The following is a 24,566-nucleotide window of genomic DNA, read 5'->3' as shown; positions in this document are numbered from 1 at the left end:
CTCGGGATCTCAGCATTTCTAGCAGGAGAAGGATGCAGAATTCCGGGGGTCGCTTTGCCCACCTGGTTGTCAGAGATGATTTGATGGGAGGCGGGAGGCTTGGGTTGGCTAGTGAGCATGGCCAGAACTGAGTCCTCACAGCTTGAGCTTGAGACAGCAAGTAGAGCTTGCCCTGTTTAATGACCCCAGTGCACAGTGTTAGGGGATTGAGGTGCTCAGAGATTGCCCTGGGTTTTTTTTATTTTCTTTTTTCGGAAAGAGTCTGCTTGCCTGCATTGCAGCTCCTTGATGTGTAGGTCAGGCCGACACTGGTGGTTTGATTGCAGAGAGGGTCCAAGGAGATCTGAAAGGGCACGGAGGGAGGGAGGGAACCAGGGCAAGGACAAGCTCTGAGACCCTGGTGGAAACCTGGCACCGATGTGGCATGCCATGCTGGAGGGTGAGGGCAGAGCAGGAGTGGTGAGAGGGCAGATGTGATCTGATCTGCCCATTGAGATGAGCCAGGCCCACCCATCCATCCCAGAGCCAGTTGCCCGCTTCCCACTGTAATGTTGGCATGTGCTTTGATGTCTTCACAGTGTGGCATTGCGTGGCCTGCAAGGCCATAGTCCGGAGAGAATGGCCCAGTTTCCTTTGCCCAAGACTCATGGCACCTGAAACAGTGAGCCTGGAGTGAAGTTGCTTGGTGTTGGTGAACTGCAGGAGAAGGCCTGAGGCCCAAGGTAAGCCTCCCATGCATTGTCCCAGGTGCTCAGTATCCTGGGGTCTTGGTGGTGCTGCGAGGACTTACCATCCCTGCATCCCGGGCCTGTCCGCACCTGGAGCAGACTTAGGTCCTCCAGTTGCTTCCCATTTCTATGCAGAGTCCCGTTGCCACCTGCACGAAGACTGGGCATGTCTTGGTATTTCTCGCACTCCCCAACACCCACCCTGTCCTGAGTGCCCTGAAAATCCCTGTGCCAGGGCACTCCAGCGTGCTTGGATCGATGATGATTTCCAGTCAAACATTCCTTGGAAAAGCTGAACAAAATGAGTGAAAACTCAGTACCGCCGCTCTCATCGAAACTGAGGTCCGGCACCTTGGCTCCCCCAAGTCCTCTGGGAGTCAGACACAGGCCTGAGAAATACTCCGCTGCTCCTGCCCCCCTCCAGCAGTAGCCAGACTCTCTTGCCATGGGCTTGATCTTTCCCCCACTCTGCTAGCCATCAGGGGCATGGGGAAAAGAGAATATTTGGGGCGTGCTGGCAAGCAAGCAGCCATCCCCACTCTCCCAAGCCAGACTGACAGCTAGACATGGGATCCTGGACCTTGGGCTCTCTTGTAGGCACTCTAGAAATATGCTAGCTTTTGACACCCACCTGAAACAGGCGTGCTGACCTGTGTAGAAATCTGCACGCTGGAGGCCTTTGGTGGACTAGGTTGACCGGGGAGCGCTAAGGTCAGACTGCTGGCCTCCTGGTGGAGGAGACAGGTGTGAGAGTGCTTTTCTTCCACCCATGGTAGTGGAGCACCCGTCTTGGCTCAAGCCTATCTCAAAGCTAGGAAAGACACCTATTTTGCGGAGTGGTCTTCAGCAGGGTGTGATACTTCCAGGAAGGCCAGTTTGGAGGCCGGCTAGGGATCCCTTCCTCGTAGGAATTGCACTCTGGGGCCCAGGCTGTAGATCAAGACTACCTTGAGAGCTCTGCTCATGGGCAGTGGAGGGTGCCCAAGAGACTTGGCTTGCAAGAGTGCATGCATTTCTGGTCACTGGAGACCTTGTGTGTTGCAACTTGTCTTGGGAGGTGCCATGCTCTCTGGCTAGCCCTTGGCGTCGCACATAAGGTACAGTGTGTTGATGCAGTGTTCTCGCTTGCAGTCAAAAATGGCAGCGCTCTTGAACACGGTCTGTCCCATGAAGACAGACTGACAGAGGGTGGCATCAATCCAGAGACAGGGGCAGAGACAGAGAGAGAAATCAGGAGAAAGAGAAAGACACAAAAAAAGAGAGAGAAGGGGGCAGAGAGAGAGTGAGAGAGGAGATCTGGTTGAGCAAGAGTGCCTGCCATTGCCTGTGGTGAAGTCCTCAGAGGAGACTTTAGGCGGTTTGACCTCGGGATCTAGCATTTCTAGCAGGAGAAGGATGCAGAATTCCGAGGTAGCGTTTCCCACCTGGTTGTCAGAGATGATTTGATGGGAGGCGGGAGGCTTGGGTTGCTAGTGAGCATGGCCAGAGCTGCGTCCTCAGCAGCTTGAGCTTGAGACAGCAAGTAGAGCTTGCCCTGTTTAATGACCCCAGTGCACAGTGTTAGAGGATTGAGGTGCTCAGAGATGGCCCTGGGTTTTTTTTTCTTTTTTCGGGAAGAGTCTGCTTGCCTGCATTGAAGCTCCTTGATGTGTAGGTCAGGCCAACACTGGTGGTTTGATTGCAGAGAGGGTCCAAGAAGATCTGAAAGGGCACGGAGGGAGGGAGGGAACCAGGGCAAGGACAAGCTCTGAGACCCTGGTGGAAACCTGGCACCGATGTGGCATGGCATGCTGGAGGGTGAGGGCAGAGCAGGAGTGGTGAGAGGGCAGATGTGATCTGATCTGCCCATTGAGACAAGCCAGGCCCACCCATCCATCCCAGAGCCAGTTGCCCGCTTCCCACTGTAATGTTGGCATGTGCTTTGATGTCTTCACAGTGTGGCATTGCGTGGCCTGCAAGGCCATAGTGCGGAGAGAATGGCCCAGCTTCCTTTGCCCAGGACTCATGGCACCTGAAACAGTGAGCCTCAAGTGAAGTTGCTTGGTGTTGGTGACCTGCAAGAGAAGGCCTGAGGCCCAAGGTGAGCCTCCCATGTCTTGTCCCAGGTGCTCAGGATCCTGGGGTCTTGGTGGTGCTGCGAGGACTTACCATCCCTGCATCCCGGGCCTGTCCGCACCTGGAGCAGACTTAGGTCCTCCAGTTGCTTCCCATTTCTATGCAGAGTCCCGTTGCCACCTGCACAAAGACGGGGCATGTCTTGGTATTTCTCGCACTCCCCAACACCCACCCTGTCCTGAGTGCCCTGAAAATCCCTCTGCCAGGGCACTCCAGCGTGCTTGGATCGATGATGATTTCCAGTCAAACATTCCTTGGAAAAGCTGAACAAAATGAGTGAAAACTCAGGACCGCCGCTCCATCGAAACTGAGGTCTGGCACCTTGGCTCACACAAGTCCTCTGGGAGTCAGACACAGGCCTGAGAACCACTCCGCTGCTCCTGCCCCCCTCCAGCAGTAGCCAGACTCTCTTGCCATGGGCTTGATCTTTCCCCCACTCTGCTAGCCATCAGGGGCATGGGGAAAAGCGAATATATGGGGCGTGCTGGCAAGCAAGCAGCCATCCCCACTCTCCCAAGCCAGACTGACAGCTAGACATGGGACCCTGGACCTTGGGCTCACTTGTAGGCACTCTAGAAATATGCTAGCTTGGGACACCCACCTGAAACAGGCGTGCTGACCTGTGTAGAAATCTGCACGCTGGAGGCCTTTGGTGGACTAGGTTGACCGGGGAGCGCTAAGGTCAGACTGCTGGCCTCCTGGTGGAGGAGACAGGTGTGAGAGTGCTTTTCTTCCACCCATGGTAGTGGAGCACCCGTCTTGGCTCAAGCCTATCTCAAAGCTAGGAAAGACACCTATTTTGCGGAGTGGTCTTCAGCAGGGTGTGATACTTCCAGGAAGGCCTGTTTGGAGGCCGGCTAGGGATCCCTTCCTCGTAGGAATTGCACTGTGGGGCCCAGGCTGTAGATCAAGACTGTCTTGAGAGCTCTGCTCATGGGCAGTGGAGGGTGCCCAAGCGACTTGGCTTGCAAGGGTGCATGCATTTCTGGTCACTGGAGACCTTGTGTGTTGCAACTTGTCTTGGGAGGTGCCATGCTCTCTGGCTAGCCCTTGGCGTCCCACATAAGGTACAGTGTGTTGATGCAGTGTTCTTGCTTGCAGTCAAAAATGGCAGCGCTCTTGAACACGGTCTGTCCCATGAAGACAGACTGACAGAGGGTGGCATCAATCCAGAGACAGGGGCAGAGACAGAGAGGAAATCAGGAGAAAGAGAAAGAGACAAAAAAAGAGACAGAAGGGGGCAGAGAGAGAGTGAGAGAGGAGATCTGGTTGAGCCAGAGTGCCTGCCATTGCCTGTGGTGAAGTCCTCAGAGGAGACTTTAGGCGGTTTGACCTCGGGATCTAGCATTTCTAGCAGGAGAAGGATGCAGAATTCCGAGGTAGCGTTTCCCACCTGGTTGTCAGAGATGATTTGATGGGAGGCGGGAGGCTTGGGTTGCTAGTGAGCATGGCCAGAGCTGCGTCCTCAGCAGCTTGAGCTTGAGACAGCAAGTAGAGCTTGCCCTGTTTAATGACCCCAGTGCACAGTGTTAGAGGATTGAGGTGCTCAGAGATGGCCCTGGGTTTTTTTTTCTTTTTTCGGGAAGAGTCTGCTTGCCTGCATTGAAGCTCCTTGATGTGTAGGTCAGGCCAACACTGGTGGTTTGATTGCAGAGAGGGTCCAAGAAGATCTGAAAGGGCACGGAGGGAGGGAGGGAACCAGGGCAAGGACAAGCTCTGAGACCCTGGTGGAAACCTGGCACCGATGTGGCATGGCATGCTGGAGGGTGAGGGCAGAGCAGGAGTGGTGAGAGGGCAGATGTGATCTGATCTGCCCATTGAGACAAGCCAGGCCCACCCATCCATCCCAGAGCCAGTTGCCCGCTTCCCACTGTAATGTTGGCATGTGCTTTGATGTCTTCACAGTGTGGCATTGCGTGGCCTGCAAGGCCATAGTGCGGAGAGAATGGCCCAGCTTCCTTTGCCCAGGACTCATGGCACCTGAAACAGTGAGCCTCAAGTGAAGTTGCTTGGTGTTGGTGACCTGCAAGAGAAGGCCTGAGGCCCAAGGTGAGCCTCCCATGTCTTGTCCCAGGTGCTCAGGATCCTGGGGTCTTGGTGGTGCTGCGAGGACTTACCATCCCTGCATCCCGGGCCTGTCCGCACCTGGAGCAGACTTAGGTCCTCCAGTTGCTTCCCATTTCTATGCAGAGTCCCGTTGCCACCTGCACAAAGACGGGGCATGTCTTGGTATTTCTCGCACTCCCCAACACCCACCCTGTCCTGAGTGCCCTGAAAATCCCTCTGCCAGGGCACTCCAGCGTGCTTGGATCGATGATGATTTCCAGTCAAACATTCCTTGGAAAAGCTGAACAAAATGAGTGAAAACTCAGGACCGCCGCTCCATCGAAACTGAGGTCTGGCACCTTGGCTCACACAAGTCCTCTGGGAGTCAGACACAGGCCTGAGAACCACTCCGCTGCTCCTGCCCCCCTCCAGCAGTAGCCAGACTCTCTTGCCATGGGCTTGATCTTTCCCCCACTCTGCTAGCCATCAGGGGCATGGGGAAAAGCGAATATATGGGGCGTGCTGGCAAGCAAGCAGCCATCCCCACTCTCCCAAGCCAGACTGACAGCTAGACATGGGACCCTGGACCTTGGGCTCACTTGTAGGCACTCTAGAAATATGCTAGCTTGGGACACCCACCTGAAACAGGCGTGCTGACCTGTGTAGAAATCTGCACGCTGGAGGCCTTTGGTGGACTAGGTTGACCGGGGAGCGCTAAGGTCAGACTGCTGGCCTCCTGGTGGAGGAGACAGGTGTGAGAGTGCTTTTCTTCCACCCATGGTAGTGGAGCACCCGTCTTGGCTCAAGCCTATCTCAAAGCTAGGAAAGACACCTATTTTGCGGAGTGGTCTTCAGCAGGGTGTGATACTTCCAGGAAGGCCTGTTTGGAGGCCGGCTAGGGATCCCTTCCTCGTAGGAATTGCACTGTGGGGCCCAGGCTGTAGATCAAGACTGTCTTGAGAGCTCTGCTCATGGGCAGTGGAGGGTGCCCAAGCGACTTGGCTTGCAAGGGTGCATGCATTTCTGGTCACTGGAGACCTTGTGTGTTGCAACTTGTCTTGGGAGGTGCCATGCTCTCTGGCTAGCCCTTGGCGTCCCACATAAGGTACAGTGTGTTGATGCAGTGTTCTTGCTTGCAGTCAAAAATGGCAGCGCTCTTGAACAAGGTCTGTCCCATGAAGACAGACTGACAGAGGGTGGCATCAATCCAGAGACAGGGGCAGAGACAGAGAGGAAATCAGGAGAAAGAGAAAGAGACAAAAAAAGAGACAGAAGGGGGCAGAGAGAGAGTGAGAGAGGAGATCTGGTTGAGCCAGAGTGCCTGCCATTGCCTGTGGTGAAGTCCTCAGAGGAGACTTTAGGCGGTTTGACCTCGGGATCTAGCATTTCTAGCAGGAGAAGGATGCAGAATTCCTGGGTAGCGTTTCCCACCTGGTTGTCAGAGATGATTTGATGGGAGGCGGGAGGCTTGGGTTGGCTAGTGAGCATGGCCAGAGCTGCGTCCTCAGCAGCTTGAGCTTGAGACAGCAAGTAGAGCTTGCCCTGTTTAATGACCCCAGTGCAGAGTGTTAGAGGATTGAGGTGCTCAGAGATGGCCCTTGGGTTTTTTTTTTTTTCTTTTTTCGGGAAGAGTCTGCTTGCCTGCATTGAAGCTCCTTGATGTGTAGGTCAGGCCGACACTGGTGATTTGATTTCAGAGAGGGTCCAAGGAGATCTGAAAGGGCACGGAGGGAGGGAGGGAACCAGGGCAAGGACAAGCTCTGAGACCCTGGTGGAAACCTGGCACAGATGTGGCATGGCATGCTGGAGGGTGAGGGCAGAACAGGAGTGGTGAGAGGGCAGATGTGATCTGATCTGCCCATTGAGACAAGCCAGGCCCACCCATCCATCCCAGAGCCAGTTGCCCGCTTCCCACTGTAATGTTGGCATGTGCTTTGATGTCTTCACAGTGTGGCATTGCGTGGCCTGCAAGGCCATAGTGCAGAGAGAATGGCCCAGCTTCCTTTGCCCAGGACTCATGGCACCTGAAACTGTGAGCCTCGAGTGAAGTTGCTTGGTGTTGGTGACCTGCAGGAGAAGGCCTGAGGCCCAAGGTAAGCCTCCCATGCCTTGTCCCAGGTGTTCAGGATCCTGGGGTCTTGGTGGTGCTGCGAGGACTTACCATCCCTGCATCCCGGGCCTGTCCGCACCTGGAACAGACTTAGGTCCTCCAGTTGCTTCCCATTTCTATGCAGAGTCCCGTTGCCACCTGCACAAAGACGGGGCATGTCTTGGTATTTCTCGCACTCCCCAACACCCACCCTGTCCTGAGTGCCCTGAAAATCCCTGTGCCAGGGCACTCCAGCGTGCTTGGATCGATGATGATTTCCAGTCAAACATTCCTTGGAAAAGCTGAACAAAATGAGTGAAAACTCAGTACCGCCGCTCTCATCGAAACTGAGGTCCGGCACCTTGGCTCACCCAAGTCCTCTGGGAGTCAGACACAGGCCTGAGAACCACTCCGCTGCTCCTGCCCCCCTCCAGCAGTAGCCAGACTCTCTTGCCATGGGCTTGATCTTTCCCCCACTCTGCTAGCCATCAGGGGCATGGGGAAAAGAGAATATTTGGGGCGTGCTGGCAAGCAAGCAGCCATCCCCACTCTCCCAAACCAGAGTGATAGCTAGACATGGGACCCTGGACCTTGGGCTCTCTTGTAGGCACTCTAGAAATATGCTAGCTTGGGACACCCACCTGAAACAGGCGTGCTGACCTGTGTAGAAATCTGCACGCTGGAGGCCTTTGGTTTATTAGGTTGACCAGGGAGCGCTAAGGTCAGACTGCTGGCCTCCTGGTGGAGGAGACAGGTGTGAGAGTGCTTTTCTTCCACCCATGGTAGTGGAGCACCCGTCTTGGCTCAAGCCTATCTCAAAGCTAGGAAAGACACCTATTTTGCGGAGTGGTCTTCAGCAGGGTGTGATTCTTCCAGGAAGGCCTGTTTGGAGGCCGGCTAGGGATCCCTTCCTCGTAGGAATTGCACTCTGGGGCCCAGGCTATAGATCAAGACTGCCTTGAGAGCTCTGCTCATGGGCAGTGGAGGGTGCCCAAGCGACTTGGCTTGCAAGGGTGCATGCATTTCTGGTCACTGGAGACCTTGTGTGTTGCAACTTGTCTTGGGAGGTGCCATGCTCTCTGGCTAGCCCTTGGCCCCCCTCATAAGTTAAAGTGTGTTGATGCAGTGTTCTCGCTTGCAGTCAAAAATGGCAGCGCTCTTGAACACGGTCTGTCCCATGAAGACAGACTGACAGAGGGTGGCATCAATCCAGAGACAGGGGCAGAGACAGAGAGAGAAATCAGGAGAAAGAGAAAGAGACAAAAAAAGAGACAGAAGTAGGCGAGAGAGAGTGAGAGAGGAGATCTGGTTGAGCCAGAGTGCCTGCCATTGCCTGTGGTGAAGTCCTCAGAGGAGACTTTAGGAGGTTTGACCTCGGGATCTCAGCATTTCTAGCAGGAGAAGGATGCAGAATTCCGGGGGTCGCTTTGCCCACCTGGTTGTCAGAGATGATTTGATGGGAGGCGGGAGGCTTGGGTTGGCTAGTGAGCATGGCCAGAACTGAGTCCTCACAGCTTGAGCTTGAGACAGCAAGTAGAGCTTGCCCTGTTTAATGACCCCAGTGCACAGTGTTAGGGGATTGAGGTGCTCAGAGATTGCCCTGGGTTTTTTTTATTTTCTTTTTTCGGAAAGAGTCTGCTTGCCTGCATTGCAGCTCCTTGATGTGTAGGTCAGGCCGACACTGGTGGTTTGATTGCAGAGAGGGTCCAAGGAGATCTGAAAGGGCACGGAGGGAGGGAGGGAACCAGGGCAAGGACAAGCTCTGAGACCCTGGTGGAAAACTGGCACCGATGTGGCATGCCATGCTGGAGGGTGAGGGCAGAGCAGGAGTGGTGAGAGGGCAGATGTGATCTGATCTGCCCATTGAGATGAGCCAGGCCCACCCATCCATCCCAGAGCCAGTTGCCCGCTTCCCACTGTAATGTTGGCATGTGCTTTGATGTCTTCACAGTGTGGCATTGCGTGGCCTGCAAGGCCATAGTCCGGAGAGAATGGCCCAGTTTCCTTTGCCCAAGACTCATGGCACCTGAAACAGTGAGCCTGGAGTGAAGTTGCTTGGTGTTGGTGAACTGCAGGAGAAGGCCTGAGGCCCAAGGTAAGCCTCCCATGCATTGTCCCAGGTGCTCAGTATCCTGGGGTCTTGGTGGTGCTGCGAGGACTTACCATCCCTGCATCCCGGGCCTGTCCGCACCTGGAGCAGACTTAGGTCCTCCAGTTGCTTCCCATTTCTATGCAGAGTCCCGTTGCCACCTGCACGAAGACTGGGCATGTCTTGGTATTTCTCGCACTCCCCAACACCCACCCTGTCCTGAGTGCCCTGAAAATCCCTGTGCCAGGGCACTCCAGCGTGCTTGGATCGATGATGATTTCCAGTCAAACATTCCTTGGAAAAGCTGAACAAAATGAGTGAAAACTCAGTACCGCCGCTCTCATCGAAACTGAGGTCCGGCACCTTGGCTCCCCCAAGTCCTCTGGGAGTCAGACACAGGCCTGAGAAATACTCCGCTGCTCCTGCCCCCCTCCAGCAGTAGCCAGACTCTCTTGCCATGGGCTTGATCTTTCCCCCACTCTGCTAGCCATCAGGGGCATGGGGAAAAGAGAATATTTGGGGCGTGCTGGCAAGCAAGCAGCCATCCCCACTCTCCCAAGCCAGACTGACAGCTAGACATGGGATCCTGGACCTTGGGCTCTCTTGTAGGCACTCTAGAAATATGCTAGCTTTTGACACCCACCTGAAACAGGCGTGCTGACCTGTGTAGAAATCTGCACGCTGGAGGCCTTTGGTGGACTAGGTTGACCGGGGAGCGCTAAGGTCAGACTGCTGGCCTCCTGGTGGAGGAGACAGGTGTGAGAGTGCTTTTCTTCCACCCATGGTAGTGGAGCACCCGTCTTGGCTCAAGCCTATCTCAAAGCTAGGAAAGACACCTATTTTGCGGAGTGGTCTTCAGCAGGGTGTGATACTTCCAGGAAGGCCAGTTTGGAGGCCGGCTAGGGATCCCTTCCTCGTAGGAATTGCACTCTGGGGCCCAGGCTGTAGATCAAGACTACCTTGAGAGCTCTGCTCATGGGCAGTGGAGGGTGCCCAAGAGACTTGGCTTGCAAGAGTGCATGCATTTCTGGTCACTGGAGACCTTGTGTGTTGCAACTTGTCTTGGGAGGTGCCATGCTCTCTGGCTAGCCCTTGGCGTCGCACATAAGGTACAGTGTGTTGATGCAGTGTTCTCGCTTGCAGTCAAAAATGGCAGCGCTCTTGAACACGGTCTGTCCCATGAAGACAGACTGACAGAGGGTGGCATCAATCCAGAGACAGGGGCAGAGACAGAGAGAGAAATCAGGAGAAAGAGAAAGACACAAAAAAAGAGAGAGAAGGGGGCAGAGAGAGAGTGAGAGAGGAGATCTGGTTGAGCAAGAGTGCCTGCCATTGCCTGTGGTGAAGTCCTCAGAGGAGACTTTAGGCGGTTTGACCTCGGGATCTAGCATTTCTAGCAGGAGAAGGATGCAGAATTCCGAGGTAGCGTTTCCCACCTGGTTGTCAGAGATGATTTGATGGGAGGCGGGAGGCTTGGGTTGCTAGTGAGCATGGCCAGAGCTGCGTCCTCAGCAGCTTGAGCTTGAGACAGCAAGTAGAGCTTGCCCTGTTTAATGACCCCAGTGCACAGTGTTAGAGGATTGAGGTGCTCAGAGATGGCCCTGGGTTTTTTTTTCTTTTTTCGGGAAGAGTCTGCTTGCCTGCATTGAAGCTCCTTGATGTGTAGGTCAGGCCAACACTGGTGGTTTGATTGCAGAGAGGGTCCAAGAAGATCTGAAAGGGCACGGAGGGAGGGAGGGAACCAGGGCAAGGACAAGCTCTGAGACCCTGGTGGAAACCTGGCACCGATGTGGCATGGCATGCTGGAGGGTGAGGGCAGAGCAGGAGTGGTGAGAGGGCAGATGTGATCTGATCTGCCCATTGAGACAAGCCAGGCCCACCCATCCATCCCAGAGCCAGTTGCCCGCTTCCCACTGTAATGTTGGCATGTGCTTTGATGTCTTCACAGTGTGGCATTGCGTGGCCTGCAAGGCCATAGTGCGGAGAGAATGGCCCAGCTTCCTTTGCCCAGGACTCATGGCACCTGAAACAGTGAGCCTCAAGTGAAGTTGCTTGGTGTTGGTGACCTGCAAGAGAAGGCCTGAGGCCCAAGGTGAGCCTCCCATGTCTTGTCCCAGGTGCTCAGGATCCTGGGGTCTTGGTGGTGCTGCGAGGACTTACCATCCCTGCATCCCGGGCCTGTCCGCACCTGGAGCAGACTTAGGTCCTCCAGTTGCTTCCCATTTCTATGCAGAGTCCCGTTGCCACCTGCACAAAGACGGGGCATGTCTTGGTATTTCTCGCACTCCCCAACACCCACCCTGTCCTGAGTGCCCTGAAAATCCCTCTGCCAGGGCACTCCAGCGTGCTTGGATCGATGATGATTTCCAGTCAAACATTCCTTGGAAAAGCTGAACAAAATGAGTGAAAACTCAGGACCGCCGCTCCATCGAAACTGAGGTCTGGCACCTTGGCTCACACAAGTCCTCTGGGAGTCAGACACAGGCCTGAGAACCACTCCGCTGCTCCTGCCCCCCTCCAGCAGTAGCCAGACTCTCTTGCCATGGGCTTGATCTTTCCCCCACTCTGCTAGCCATCAGGGGCATGGGGAAAAGCGAATATATGGGGCGTGCTGGCAAGCAAGCAGCCATCCCCACTCTCCCAAGCCAGACTGACAGCTAGACATGGGACCCTGGACCTTGGGCTCACTTGTAGGCACTCTAGAAATATGCTAGCTTGGGACACCCACCTGAAACAGGCGTGCTGACCTGTGTAGAAATCTGCACGCTGGAGGCCTTTGGTGGACTAGGTTGACCGGGGAGCGCTAAGGTCAGACTGCTGGCCTCCTGGTGGAGGAGACAGGTGTGAGAGTGCTTTTCTTCCACCCATGGTAGTGGAGCACCCGTCTTGGCTCAAGCCTATCTCAAAGCTAGGAAAGACACCTATTTTGCGGAGTGGTCTTCAGCAGGGTGTGATACTTCCAGGAAGGCCTGTTTGGAGGCCGGCTAGGGATCCCTTCCTCGTAGGAATTGCACTGTGGGGCCCAGGCTGTAGATCAAGACTGTCTTGAGAGCTCTGCTCATGGGCAGTGGAGGGTGCCCAAGCGACTTGGCTTGCAAGGGTGCATGCATTTCTGGTCACTGGAGACCTTGTGTGTTGCAACTTGTCTTGGGAGGTGCCATGCTCTCTGGCTAGCCCTTGGCGTCCCACATAAGGTACAGTGTGTTGATGCAGTGTTCTTGCTTGCAGTCAAAAATGGCAGCGCTCTTGAACACGGTCTGTCCCATGAAGACAGACTGACAGAGGGTGGCATCAATCCAGAGACAGGGGCAGAGACAGAGAGGAAATCAGGAGAAAGAGAAAGAGACAAAAAAAGAGACAGAAGGGGGCAGAGAGAGAGTGAGAGAGGAGATCTGGTTGAGCCAGAGTGCCTGCCATTGCCTGTGGTGAAGTCCTCAGAGGAGACTTTAGGCGGTTTGACCTCGGGATCTAGCATTTCTAGCAGGAGAAGGATGCAGAATTCCGAGGTAGCGTTTCCCACCTGGTTGTCAGAGATGATTTGATGGGAGGCGGGAGGCTTGGGTTGCTAGTGAGCATGGCCAGAGCTGCGTCCTCAGCAGCTTGAGCTTGAGACAGCAAGTAGAGCTTGCCCTGTTTAATGACCCCAGTGCACAGTGTTAGAGGATTGAGGTGCTCAGAGATGGCCCTGGGTTTTTTTTTCTTTTTTCGGGAAGAGTCTGCTTGCCTGCATTGAAGCTCCTTGATGTGTAGGTCAGGCCAACACTGGTGGTTTGATTGCAGAGAGGGTCCAAGAAGATCTGAAAGGGCACGGAGGGAGGGAGGGAACCAGGGCAAGGACAAGCTCTGAGACCCTGGTGGAAACCTGGCACCGATGTGGCATGGCATGCTGGAGGGTGAGGGCAGAGCAGGAGTGGTGAGAGGGCAGATGTGATCTGATCTGCCCATTGAGACAAGCCAGGCCCACCCATCCATCCCAGAGCCAGTTGCCCGCTTCCCACTGTAATGTTGGCATGTGCTTTGATGTCTTCACAGTGTGGCATTGCGTGGCCTGCAAGGCCATAGTGCGGAGAGAATGGCCCAGCTTCCTTTGCCCAGGACTCATGGCACCTGAAACAGTGAGCCTCAAGTGAAGTTGCTTGGTGTTGGTGACCTGCAAGAGAAGGCCTGAGGCCCAAGGTGAGCCTCCCATGTCTTGTCCCAGGTGCTCAGGATCCTGGGGTCTTGGTGGTGCTGCGAGGACTTACCATCCCTGCATCCCGGGCCTGTCCGCACCTGGAGCAGACTTAGGTCCTCCAGTTGCTTCCCATTTCTATGCAGAGTCCCGTTGCCACCTGCACAAAGACGGGGCATGTCTTGGTATTTCTCGCACTCCCCAACACCCACCCTGTCCTGAGTGCCCTGAAAATCCCTCTGCCAGGGCACTCCAGCGTGCTTGGATCGATGATGATTTCCAGTCAAACATTCCTTGGAAAAGCTGAACAAAATGAGTGAAAACTCAGGACCGCCGCTCCATCGAAACTGAGGTCTGGCACCTTGGCTCACACAAGTCCTCTGGGAGTCAGACACAGGCCTGAGAACCACTCCGCTGCTCCTGCCCCCCTCCAGCAGTAGCCAGACTCTCTTGCCATGGGCTTGATCTTTCCCCCACTCTGCTAGCCATCAGGGGCATGGGGAAAAGCGAATATATGGGGCGTGCTGGCAAGCAAGCAGCCATCCCCACTCTCCCAAGCCAGACTGACAGCTAGACATGGGACCCTGGACCTTGGGCTCACTTGTAGGCACTCTAGAAATATGCTAGCTTGGGACACCCACCTGAAACAGGCGTGCTGACCTGTGTAGAAATCTGCACGCTGGAGGCCTTTGGTGGACTAGGTTGACCGGGGAGCGCTAAGGTCAGACTGCTGGCCTCCTGGTGGAGGAGACAGGTGTGAGAGTGCTTTTCTTCCACCCATGGTAGTGGAGCACCCGTCTTGGCTCAAGCCTATCTCAAAGCTAGGAAAGACACCTATTTTGCGGAGTGGTCTTCAGCAGGGTGTGATACTTCCAGGAAGGCCTGTTTGGAGGCCGGCTAGGGATCCCTTCCTCGTAGGAATTGCACTGTGGGGCCCAGGCTGTAGATCAAGACTGTCTTGAGAGCTCTGCTCATGGGCAGTGGAGGGTGCCCAAGCGACTTGGCTTGCAAGGGTGCATGCATTTCTGGTCACTGGAGACCTTGTGTGTTGCAACTTGTCTTGGGAGGTGCCATGCTCTCTGGCTAGCCCTTGGCGTCCCACATAAGGTACAGTGTGTTGATGCAGTGTTCTTGCTTGCAGTCAAAAATGGCAGCGCTCTTGAACAAGGTCTGTCCCATGAAGACAGACTGACAGAGGGTGGCATCAATCCAGAGACAGGGGCAGAGACAGAGAGGAAATCAGGAGAAAGAGAAAGAGACAAAAAAAGAGACAGAAGGGGGCAGAGAGAGAGTGAGAGAGGAGATCTGGTTGAGCCAGAGTGCCTGCCATTGCCTGTGGTGAAGTCCTCAGAGGAGACTTTAGGCGGTTTGACCTCGGGATCTAGCATTTCTAGCAGGAGAAGGATGCAGAATTCCTGGGTAGCGTTTCCCACCTGGTTGTCAGAGATGATTTGATGGGAGGCGGGAGGCTTGGGTTGGCTAGTGAGCATGGCCAGAGCTGCGTCCTCAGCAGCTTGAGCTTGAGACAGCAAGTAGAGCTTGCCCTGTTTAATGACCCCAGTGCAGAGTGTTAGAGGATTGAGGTGCTCAGAGATGGCCCTTGGGTTTTTTTTTTTTTCTTTTTTCGGGAAGAGTCTGCTTGCCTGCATTGAAGCTCCTTGATGTGTAGGTCAGGCCGACACTGGTGATTTGATTTCAGAGAGGGTCCAAGGAGATCTGAAAGGGCACGGAGGGAGGGAGGGAACCAGGGCAAGGACAAGCTCTGAGACCCTGGTGGAAACCTGGCACAGATGTGGCATGGCATGCTGGAGGGTGAGGGCAGAACAGGAGTGGTGAGAGGGCAGATGTGATCTGATCTGCCCATTGAGACGAGCCAGGCCCACCCATCCATCCCAGAGCCAGTTGCCCGCTTCCCACTGTAATGTTGGCATGTGCTTTGATGTCTTCACAGTGTGGCATTGCGTGGCCTGCAAGGCCATAGTGCAGAGAGAATGGCCCAGCTTCCTTTGCCCAGGACTCATGGCACCTGAAACAGTGAGCCTCGAGTGAAGTTGCTTGGTGTTGGTGACCTGCAGGAGAAGGCCTGAGGCCCAAGGTAAGCCTCCCATGCCTTGTCCCAGGTGTTCAGGATCCTGGGGTCTTGGTGGTGCTGCGAGGACTTACCATCCCTGCATCCCGGGCCTGTCCGCACCTGGAACAGACTTAGGTCCTCCAGTTGCTTCCCATTTCTATGCAGAGTCCCGTTGCCACCTGCACAAAGACGGGGCATGTCTTGGTATTTCTCGCACTCCCCAACACCCACCCTGTTCTGAGTGCCCTGAAAATCCCTCTGCCAGGGCACTCCAGCGTGCTTGGATCGATGATGATTTCCAGTCAAACATTCCTTGGAAAAGCTGAACAAAATGAGTGAAAACTCAGTACCGCCGCTCTCATCGAAACTGAGGTCCGGCACCTTGGCTCACCCAAGTCCTCTGGGAGTCAGACACAGGCCTGAGAACCACTCCGCTGCTCCTGCCCCCCTCCAGCAGTAGCCCGACTCTCTTGCCATGGGCTTGATCTTTCCCCCACTCTGCTAGCCATCAGGGGCATGGGGAAAAGAGAATATTTGGGGCTTGCTGGCAAGCAAGCAGCCATCCCCACTCTCCCAAGCCACACTGACAGCTAGACATGGGACCCTGGACCTTGGGCTCACTTGTAGGCACTCTAGAAATATGCTAGCTTGGGACACCCACCTGAAACAGGCGTGCTGACCTGTGTAGAAATCTGCACGCTGGAGGCCTTTGGTGGACTAGGTTGACAGGTGAGCGCTAAGGTCAGACTGCTGGCCTCCTGGTGGAGGAGACAGTTGTGAGAGTGCTTTTCTTCCACCCATGGTAGTGGAGCACCCGTCTTGGCTCAAGCCTATCTCAAAGCTAAGAAAGACACCTATTTTGCGGAGTGGTCTTCAGCAGGGTGTGATACTTCCAGGAAGGCCTTTTTGGAGGCCGGCTAGGGATCCCTTCTTCGTAGGAATTGCACTGTGGGGCCCAGGCTGTAGATCAAGACTGCCTTGAGAGCTCTGCTCATGGGCAGTGGAGGGTGCCCAAGCGACTTGGCTTGCAAGGGTGCATGCATTTCTGGTCACTGGAGACCTTGTGTGTTGCAACTTGTCTTGGGAGGTGCCATGCTCTCTGGCTAGCCCTTGGCGTCCCACATAAGGTACAGTGTGTTGATGCAGTGTTCTCGCTTGCAGTCAAAAATGGCAGCGCTCTTGAACACGGTCTGTCCCATGAAGACAGACTGACAGAGGGTGGCATCAATCCAGAGACAGGGGCAGAGACAGAGAGGAAATCAGGAGAAAGAGAAAGAGACAAAAAAAGAGACAGAAGGGGGCAGAGAGAGAGTGAGAGAGGAGATCTGGTTGAGCCAGAGTGCCTGCCATTGCCTGTGGTGAAGTCCTCAGAGGAGACTTTAGGCGGTTTGACCTCGGGATCTAGCATTTCTAGCAGGAGAAGGATGCAGAATTCCTGGGTAGCGTTTCCCACCTGGTTGTCAGAGATGATTTGATGGGAGGCGGGAGGCTTGGGTTGGCTAGTGAGCATGGCCAGAGCTGCGTCCTCAGCAGCTTGAGCTTGAGACAGCAAGTAGAGCTTGCCCTGTTTAATGACCCCAGTGCAGAGTGTTAGAGGATTGAGGTGCTCAGAGATGGCCCTTGGGTTTTTTTTTTTTTCTTTTTTCGGGAAGAGTCTGCTTGCCTGCATTGAAGCTCCTTGATGTGTAGGTCAGGCCGACACTGGTGGTTTGATTGCAGAGAGGTTCCAAGGTGATCTGAAAGGGCACGGAGGGAGGGCGGGAACCAGGGCAAGGACAAGCTCTGAGACCCTGGTGGAAACCTGCCACCGATGTGGCATGCCATGCTGGAGGGTGAGGGCAGAGCAGGAGTGGTGAGAGGGCAGATGTGATCTGATCTGCCCATTGAGACGAGCCAGGCCCACCCATCCATCCCAGAGCCAGTTGCCCGCTTCCCACTGTAATGTTGGCATGTGCTTTGATGTCTTCACAGTGTGGCATTGCGTGGCCTGCAAGGCCATATTGCAGAGAGAATGGCCCAGCTTCCTTTGCCCAGGACCCATGGCACCTGAAACAGTGAGCCTCGAGTGAAGTTGCTTGGTGTTGGTGACCTGCAGGAGAAGGCCTGAGGCCCAAGGTAAGCCTCCCATGCCTTGTCCCAGGTGCTCAGGATCCTGGGGTCTTGGTGGTGCTGCGAGGACTTACCATCCCTGCTTCCCGGGCCTGTCTGCACCTGGAGCAGACTTAGGTCCTCCAGTTGCTTCCCATTTCTATGCAGAGTCCCGTTGCCACCTGCACAAAGACGGGGCATGTCTTGGTATTTCTCGCACTCCCCAACACCCACCCTGTCCTGAGTGCCCTGAAAATCCCTGTGCCAGGGCACTCCAGCGTGCTTGGATCGATGATGATTTCCAGTCAAACATTCCTTGGAAAAGCTGAACAAAATGAGTGAAAACTCAGTACCGCCGCTCTCATCGAAACTGAGGTCCGGCACCTTGGCTTACCCAAGTCCTCTGGGAGTCAGACACAGGCCTGAGAACCACTCCACTGCTCCTGCCCCCCTCCTGCAGTAGCCACACTCTCTTGCCATGGGCTTGATCTTTCCCCCACTCTGCTAGCCATCAGGGGCATGGGGAAAAGAGAATATTTGGGGCGTGCTGGCAAGCAAGCAGCCATCCCCACTCTCCCAAGCCAGACTGACAGCTAGACATGGGACCCTGTACCTTGGGCTCTCTTGTAGGCACTCTAGAAATATGCTAGCTTGGGACACCCACCTGAAACAGGCGTGCTGACCTGTGTAGAAATCTGCACGCTGGAGGCCTTTGGTGGACTAGGTTGACCGGGGAGCGCTAAGGTCAGACTGCAGGCCTCCTGGTGGAGGAGACAGGTGTGAGAGTGCTTTTCTTCCACCCATGGTAGTGGAGCACCCGTCTTGGCTCAAGCCTATCTCAAAGCTAGGAAAGACACCTATTTTGCGGAGTGGTCTTCAGCAGGGTGTGATACTTCCAGGAAGGCCTGTTTGGAGGCCGGCTAGGGATCCCTTCCTGGTAGGAATTGCACTCTGGGGCCCAGGCTGTAGATCAAGACTGCCTTGAGAGATCTGCTCATGGGCAGTGGAGGGTGCCAAAGCGACTTGGCTTGCAAGGGTGCATGCATTTCTGGTCACTGGAGACCTTGTGTGTTGCAACTTGTCTTGGGAGGTGCCAGGCTGTCTGGCTACCCCTGGTGTCCCACATAAGTTATGGTGTGTTGATGCAGTGTTCTAGCTTGCAGTCAAAAATGGCAGAGGTCTTGAACACGGTCTGTCCCATGAAGACAGACTGACAGAGGGTTGCATCAATCCAGAGACAGGGGCAGAGACAGAGAGAGAAATCAGGAGAAAGAGAAAGAGACAAAAAAAGAGACAGAAGGAGGGAGAACGAGAGTGAGAAAGGAGATATGGTTGAGCCAGAGTGCCTGCCATTGCCTGTGGTGAAGTCCTCAGAGGAGACTTTAGGTGTTTGACCTCGGGATCTCAGCATTTCTAGCAGGAGAAGGAGGCATATTTCGGGGGTAGTGTTGCCCACCTGGTTGTCAGAGATGATTTGATGGGAGTCGGGAGGCTTGGGTTGGCTAGTGAGCATGGCCAGAGCTGCGTCCTCAGCAGCTTGAACTTGAGACAGCAAGTAGAGCTTGCCCTGTTTAATGACCCCAGTGCACAGTGTTAGAGGATTGAGGTGCTCAGAGATGGCCCTGGGTTTTTTTTCTTTTTTTGGGAAGAGTCTGCTTGCCTGCATTGTAGCTCCATGATGTGTAGGTCAGGTCGACCCTGGTGGTTTGATTGCAGAGAGGGTCCAAGGTGATCTGAAAGGGCACGGAGTGAGGGAGTGAACCAGGGCAAGGACAAGCTCTGAGACCCTGGTGGAAGCCTGGCACCTATGTGGCCTGGTATCCTGGAGGTTGAGGGCAGAGCAGGAGTGGTGAGAGGGCAGATGTGATCTGATCTGCCCATTGAGACAAGCCAGGCCCACCCATCCATCCCAGAGCCAGTTGCCCGCTTCCCACTGTAATGTTGGCATGTGCTTTGATGTCTTCACAGTGTGTCATTGTGTGGCCTGCAAGGCCATAGTGCAGAGAGAGTGGCCCATTTCCTTTGCCCAGGACTCATGGCACCTGAAACAGTGAGCCTCGAGTGAAGTTGCTTGGTGTTGGTGACCTGCAGGAGAAGGCCTGAGGCCCAAGGTAAGCCTCCCATGCCTTGTCCCAGGTGCTCAGGATCCTGGGGTCTTGGTGGTGCTGCGAGGACTTACCATCCCTGCTTCCCGGGCCTTTCCTCACCTGTAGCAGACTTAGGTCCTCCAGTTGCTTCCCATTTCCATGCAGAGACCCGTTGCCACCTGCACAAAGACGTGGCATGTCTTTGGACCCTGGACCTTGGGCTCTCTTGTGGGCACTCTAGAAATATCCTAGCTTGGGACACCCACCTGAAACAGGCGTGCTGACCTGTGTAGAATGCTACACGCTGGAGGCCTTTGGTCGTCTAGGTTGACCGGGGAGCTCTTCCTTGTAGGAATTGCACTCTGGGTCCCAGGCTGTAGATCAAGACTGCCTTGAGAGCTCTGCTCATGGGCAGTGGAGGGTGCCAAAGCGAATTGGCTTGCAAGGGTGCATGCATTTCTGGTCACTGGAGACCTTGTGTGTTGCAACTTGTCTTGGGAGGTGCCGGGCTCTCTGGCTAGCCCTTGGCGTCCCACATAAGTTACGGTGTGTTGATGCAGTGTTGTTGCTTGCAGTCAAAAATGGCAGGAGAAGGATGCAGATTTTTTTGTGGAGTGGTCTTCAGCATGGTGTAATTCTTTCAGGAAGGCTGTTTTTCGGCTGGCTAGGGATCCCTTCCTTGTAGGAATTTCACTCTGTGCCCCTAGTCCTCTTGGAATCAAACTTTGGCTTGAAGAACATCTGTGATTCATCTACACCCCTACAGATGTATGTAGACTGTCTTCTCATGGGCTTGGTCTTTCCTCTACTTTTCTAGTGATCATTTGCATTTGGAAAATAAAACTTGTCTTGCATGCTAGCAAGCAAGCAGCCATCCCCTCTCTCTCAAGCCAAACTACAGCTATAGATTTGTCCCTTGCCCTGTTCCACTCTCTAAGTTATTCTTGTAATATGATATCTGCAGACATCCCACAAAACATGCATACTGTCCTGTGTATAAATTTGCACACTCTATTCATTTGATGTCCCTAGTTTACCTTGGGACAATATGGTTGTACTGTTGGTCTCCTGGTGGAGGTGAAATTGTGAAAGTCCTTTACTCTCTCTCACCCATGGTAGTTGAGTGCCCATTTTGTCTGAAGCCTATCTCAAAGCTAGGGAATACAGCTCTTTGATTGAATAGTTTTCACCAGAAGGTGATTCTTCCAGAAAGTCCTGCTTCAAGGCCGACTAGAGGTCCCTTGCAGGAATTGCACTCTGGGACTCAGGCTGTAGTTCAAGACTTTCTTGAGGGCCCTGCTTATTAGTTGTGGAGTATACCAAAGCAACTTAAGCTTGCAAGGTTTCATTTTGATCATTCGAGACCATGTGTGTTGCAACTTTTTTGCGGTCATTCAAGACTCACTGGCTTGCCCATGACGTACCATGTAAGTTAGTATGTATTGATGTACTGTTCTCTCTTCCAGTCCTACTTGGAGCACTCTTCAACACCGTGTTCCCCAGGAAGAGAAACTGTGAGAGTGTGGCACCCATAGACAGAGACAGTATCAGAGAGAGAAAGGAATGGGAAGAGAAAGAGAAAGAGAGCAAGAGACATGGCAAAAGATAGAGACAGAAAGAGAGTGAAAAACAATGTCGGGTAGACCCAGTCTGCCCACTATGTCTTATGTTGAAGGCCCGAAAAGAAATATTAGAGCAGTTTGACCTCTGGCCCTCAGCATTATAACATGAGGGAGCAGGTCAGATCCAGTAGCCTGGTTCACCTGGTGGTAAGAGAAATTCAGGGAGGGAGAGGTTTGGTTTTGGTAGTGTCCATGACCAGAGCTTGGTCCTAACACTTCAGATTCAGAAAAGGATGCCAGGTTGCCGTGGTTACTAAACCACGTACATAGTTTTAGAGGGGTGAGGTCTTCAGAGATGGCCATGAGTTTTTTTGGGAAGAGCCTGCTTGCTGGTAATACAGTTTTCTGATGTGGTGGCTGGCACAAAATTGGTTGTTTGACTGTAGAGATGGGCAAAGATGATCTTCAAGACCTCAGAGGGTGCCAGGGCAAGGGCAACCTCTGACACTGTGGAGCAAAACTGTCACAGATGTGGCAAGCCATGCTCGAGGGTGAAGGCAGAGTAGGAGTGTTAAGACAGCAGATGTGATCTGATCTGCCCATTGAGACGATCCAGGTGCACGTATCCCAGAGCCAGTTGTCCGCTTCCCACTGTAATGGGAGCATGTGTTTCCATGTCTTCAGAGTGTGGATTTTTGTGGCCTGCATGGCCATTGTGCAGAAATAAGGGCCCAGAATCTCTACTCAGGGCTTCAGTACCTGACTGAGCCTCCAGTGAAGTTTCTTGCTGTTGGTGACATGAATGAGAATGCCTGAAGAACAAGTTAAGCCTCACATGAGCTGCTCCATGTGCTCTTGATACTCAGGTCTTTGTGATGCTGTGAGGACTTACCATTCCTGTGTCCAAGACGGACTGCACCTCTCCTGTAATAGAAGTTCTTACTCAAGTTTCGGCCCATGATCCATGCAGGGACTCATTGCAACCTGCATGAGGATGGGGCATGACTTGGTGCTTCTCTCAGTCCCCCAACACCCTCCATCTTCTGAGTGCCCTGAAAATCCTTGTGCAAGGGCACACCAACATGCTCAAATGAATGATGATTCCCAGTCAAACATTCCTTGGAAATCTCAATGAAATGAGTGAAAACTCAGTACCACCACTCTCATTCAAAACTGAGGTCTTGCACCTTGGCTCACCGAAGTCCTCTGCGAGTCAGACACAGGCCTGAGAACCACTCCACTGCTCCTGCCCCACTCCAGCAGTAGCCAGACTCTCTTGCCATGGGCTTGATCTTTCCCTCACTCTGCAAGCGCTCATGGGCATGGTGAAAATAGAATATGTGGGGCTTGCTGGGAAGCAAGCAGCCATCCCTTGTCTCCCATCCCAGATTGACAGCTAGACATGTGATCCTGGACCTTAGGCTTTCTGTGAGGCACTCTAGGAATACAGTAGCTTTAGATACCCCCATGAAACAGGCTTGCTGACCTGTTTAGAAATTTTCACGCTAGAGTCCTTTGGTGGCCCTGGTTTACCCGGGGAGTATAAGATGGACTGCTGGCCTCCTGGTGGAGGAGAAAGGTGTGAAATTCCTTTTCTTCCATCCATGGTGGTAGTTGGCCCATTTTGGCTCAAGCCATTCTCAAAACTAGTAAAGACACCTATTTTGCTGAGTTGTTTTCAACAGAGTGTGATTCTTCCAGGAAGGCCTAGCAAGCCATTCTGGAGGGTGAGGCCAGAGTAGGAGTCATGAGAGAGCAGATGTGATCTGATCTTCCCATTGAGACGAGCCAGGCTCACCCATCCCAGAGCCATTTGCCTGCTTCCCACTATAATATTGGCATGTGTTTGATGTCTTCACAGTGTGGTATTTCAGGTCCCATGTTTCCAGAATGCAGAGAGAATGGCCTGAGAATTTGCTCAGGGCTTTTGGCACCTGACTGAGCCTCAAGTGATGTTGCTTGATGCATGAGAATTTTTGAATACCAGTGTAATCTTAATATGAATTGCCCCGTGTTGTCATGATACTTAGGTCTTGGTGGTGCTTCAATGACTTTCCCTTTCTTCATTCAGGCCTGAGTATACCTGTAGTAGATATTTGTACTCATGGTGCTTCCTCAAATCCATGCAGGGACTCATTGCAACCTGTAAGTGTGTTGGACATGTCTTGGTATTTCTCACACTCCCCAATACATGACCTATTCTCCATACCCAAAATGGTGCTCTGTTTTCACCCCAGTGTACTTGGATTGATGACAGTCTCTTCTCTAATATTCCTTAGATATGTTACGAATAATAAGTGAAATCTCAGTAATTGCGTATTTGGTAACTAAGTAGGTGCCCATGCACAAACCATTATTATAGACATATAGGACATACTTTTGTGATATGTAAATCCACTTAGTTTAGAAAAATAGTGGTATAATGTGTGTGTACATATATATATATATATATATATATATATATATATATATATATAAAACTTTAAGAAAGGCCTTCCAACAGGAAACTTGAAAATGTTTGTATCATAGACTTAAAGTAAATCTCTTTCTCCCTAAATAGCTAAGGAGTAGTAGTTTATTATTGTTTCTCTAGGAGTTAAGTGACTGCTCCAGCATATGTGGGGACTAGGTTTTATTATGTTCCCCAGAAAAACAATGTACTACTACATATCACTCAGGGCCAGAATATAGATGGGTATAGGAAGTACCTACTTTTTGTACTAGTGACACCAAAACATTTTTAAAATGTCAGAACCGTTCATCAAAATTGTAGTAAATGAACACAGAACCCATGCTTAGCAGGATTGATCAGCCAAATGAAAGACAGGGGGAGTTCACCAAGAAAGCTTAAAGTCTCAGCTCATATCCCCAGGAATGTTGTCCTGGGGAAACAAAGGCACCTAGTTTCATTTGGTTGTCATTGACATCCTAAAGATTTCCCCTTAGCTTGGGGGTCTTATATACTTTTTCTTTAAGATTGAAGAGAACTTCAGGACTGGTTTGTATGATAAATACATTTTAATATAAGTTAAAGAAGAAAAGTTCCTCCAGGAAAACTGGGGGGGGGTCTGATAAATTGCTGAAGAAGACCCCAGACTCAAGTAATTTGTAAAAGCAAAGAACTTTTATTTATCAGCACATGGGGTCAACTACCTGTACAAAACTGCATCCCAGGATAAAGGTGCACAGGTCCTTGTAAGCATAGCTAGGGGAATTTTAGGAACAGTTAGGTAATCTCAAACATAATTGGTTAAGCAGGTAGTAGTTATATTAGTACATTTTTGATAGGCTGGTGTTTTAGTTTCTTTGTTTGCTTTTTATCTTTGGACACATTTGGGTAAGTTTCAGGTGAGTTTGCAGGAACTGTCCTTACTTGATCATTGTTCTGAGATACTGTGGGCCTGACTCAGGCCTTGTATGTGCTCTTTCCCTCATCCCTGCTGTCAGGGGTTTTGTGGATTCATAGCCCTTTGTTTAAGAAACTGAAACTTTGGCCCAGCTTGTAAAATGTAGGAAGTTT

At 52.8% G+C, this 24,566-nt stretch overlaps 1 long non-coding RNA gene and 10 other non-coding genes across 12 annotated transcripts in view; all 11 read left to right on the top strand.

Moving 5' to 3' along the window:
* The window catches only part of LOC121826162 (uncharacterized), a 64,482-nt gene that overhangs the window by 13,437 nt on the left and 26,479 nt on the right, over positions 1-24,566 (top strand). The window contains exons 1-10 of one of the 2 annotated variants that reach the window (XR_013042027.1): positions 579-722; positions 2,665-2,808; positions 4,749-4,892; positions 6,839-6,982; positions 8,930-9,073; positions 11,016-11,159; positions 13,100-13,243; positions 15,190-15,333; positions 17,281-17,424; positions 19,366-19,508. This is a non-coding gene — a long non-coding RNA (uncharacterized LOC121826162). Of the gene's footprint in view, positions 1-578; positions 723-2,664; positions 2,809-4,748; positions 4,893-6,838; positions 6,983-8,929; positions 9,074-11,015; positions 11,160-13,099; positions 13,244-15,189; positions 15,334-17,280; positions 17,425-19,365; positions 19,509-24,566 lie in introns of those variants that run through there. The other variant, XR_013042026.1, reaches the window with a different exon arrangement.
* LOC143271393 (small nucleolar RNA SNORD116) lies at positions 981-1,074 on the top strand. Its single transcript, XR_013048613.1, has one exon. It is a non-coding gene; the product is annotated as a small nucleolar RNA SNORD116 (small nucleolar RNA).
* Positions 3,067-3,159, top strand: LOC143271584 (small nucleolar RNA SNORD116). Its single transcript, XR_013048805.1, has one exon. It is a non-coding gene; the product is annotated as a small nucleolar RNA SNORD116 (small nucleolar RNA).
* Positions 5,151-5,243, top strand: LOC143271583 (small nucleolar RNA SNORD116). The gene has a single exon (XR_013048804.1). It is a non-coding gene; the product is annotated as a small nucleolar RNA SNORD116 (small nucleolar RNA).
* LOC143271392 (small nucleolar RNA SNORD116) lies at positions 7,241-7,334 on the top strand. Its single transcript, XR_013048612.1, has one exon. It is a non-coding gene; the product is annotated as a small nucleolar RNA SNORD116 (small nucleolar RNA).
* Positions 9,332-9,425, top strand: LOC143271391 (small nucleolar RNA SNORD116). The gene has a single exon (XR_013048611.1). It is a non-coding gene; the product is annotated as a small nucleolar RNA SNORD116 (small nucleolar RNA).
* Positions 11,418-11,510, top strand: LOC143271582 (small nucleolar RNA SNORD116). Its single transcript, XR_013048803.1, has one exon. It is a non-coding gene; the product is annotated as a small nucleolar RNA SNORD116 (small nucleolar RNA).
* LOC143271581 (small nucleolar RNA SNORD116) lies at positions 13,502-13,594 on the top strand. The gene has a single exon (XR_013048802.1). It is a non-coding gene; the product is annotated as a small nucleolar RNA SNORD116 (small nucleolar RNA).
* On the top strand, positions 15,592-15,685 carry LOC143271390 (small nucleolar RNA SNORD116). The gene has a single exon (XR_013048610.1). It is a non-coding gene; the product is annotated as a small nucleolar RNA SNORD116 (small nucleolar RNA).
* Positions 17,683-17,776, top strand: LOC143271389 (small nucleolar RNA SNORD116). The gene has a single exon (XR_013048609.1). It is a non-coding gene; the product is annotated as a small nucleolar RNA SNORD116 (small nucleolar RNA).
* On the top strand, positions 22,135-22,228 carry LOC121826171 (small nucleolar RNA SNORD116). Its single transcript, XR_006068483.1, has one exon. It is a non-coding gene; the product is annotated as a small nucleolar RNA SNORD116 (small nucleolar RNA).

The sequence above is a fragment of the Peromyscus maniculatus genome, chromosome 1, assembly GCF_049852395.1.
Source record: "Peromyscus maniculatus bairdii isolate BWxNUB_F1_BW_parent chromosome 1, HU_Pman_BW_mat_3.1, whole genome shotgun sequence".
In the NCBI taxonomy this organism is placed as follows: Eukaryota; Metazoa; Chordata; class Mammalia; order Rodentia; family Cricetidae; genus Peromyscus; species Peromyscus maniculatus.
This window is presented reverse-complemented; position numbering and strand designations above follow the sequence as displayed.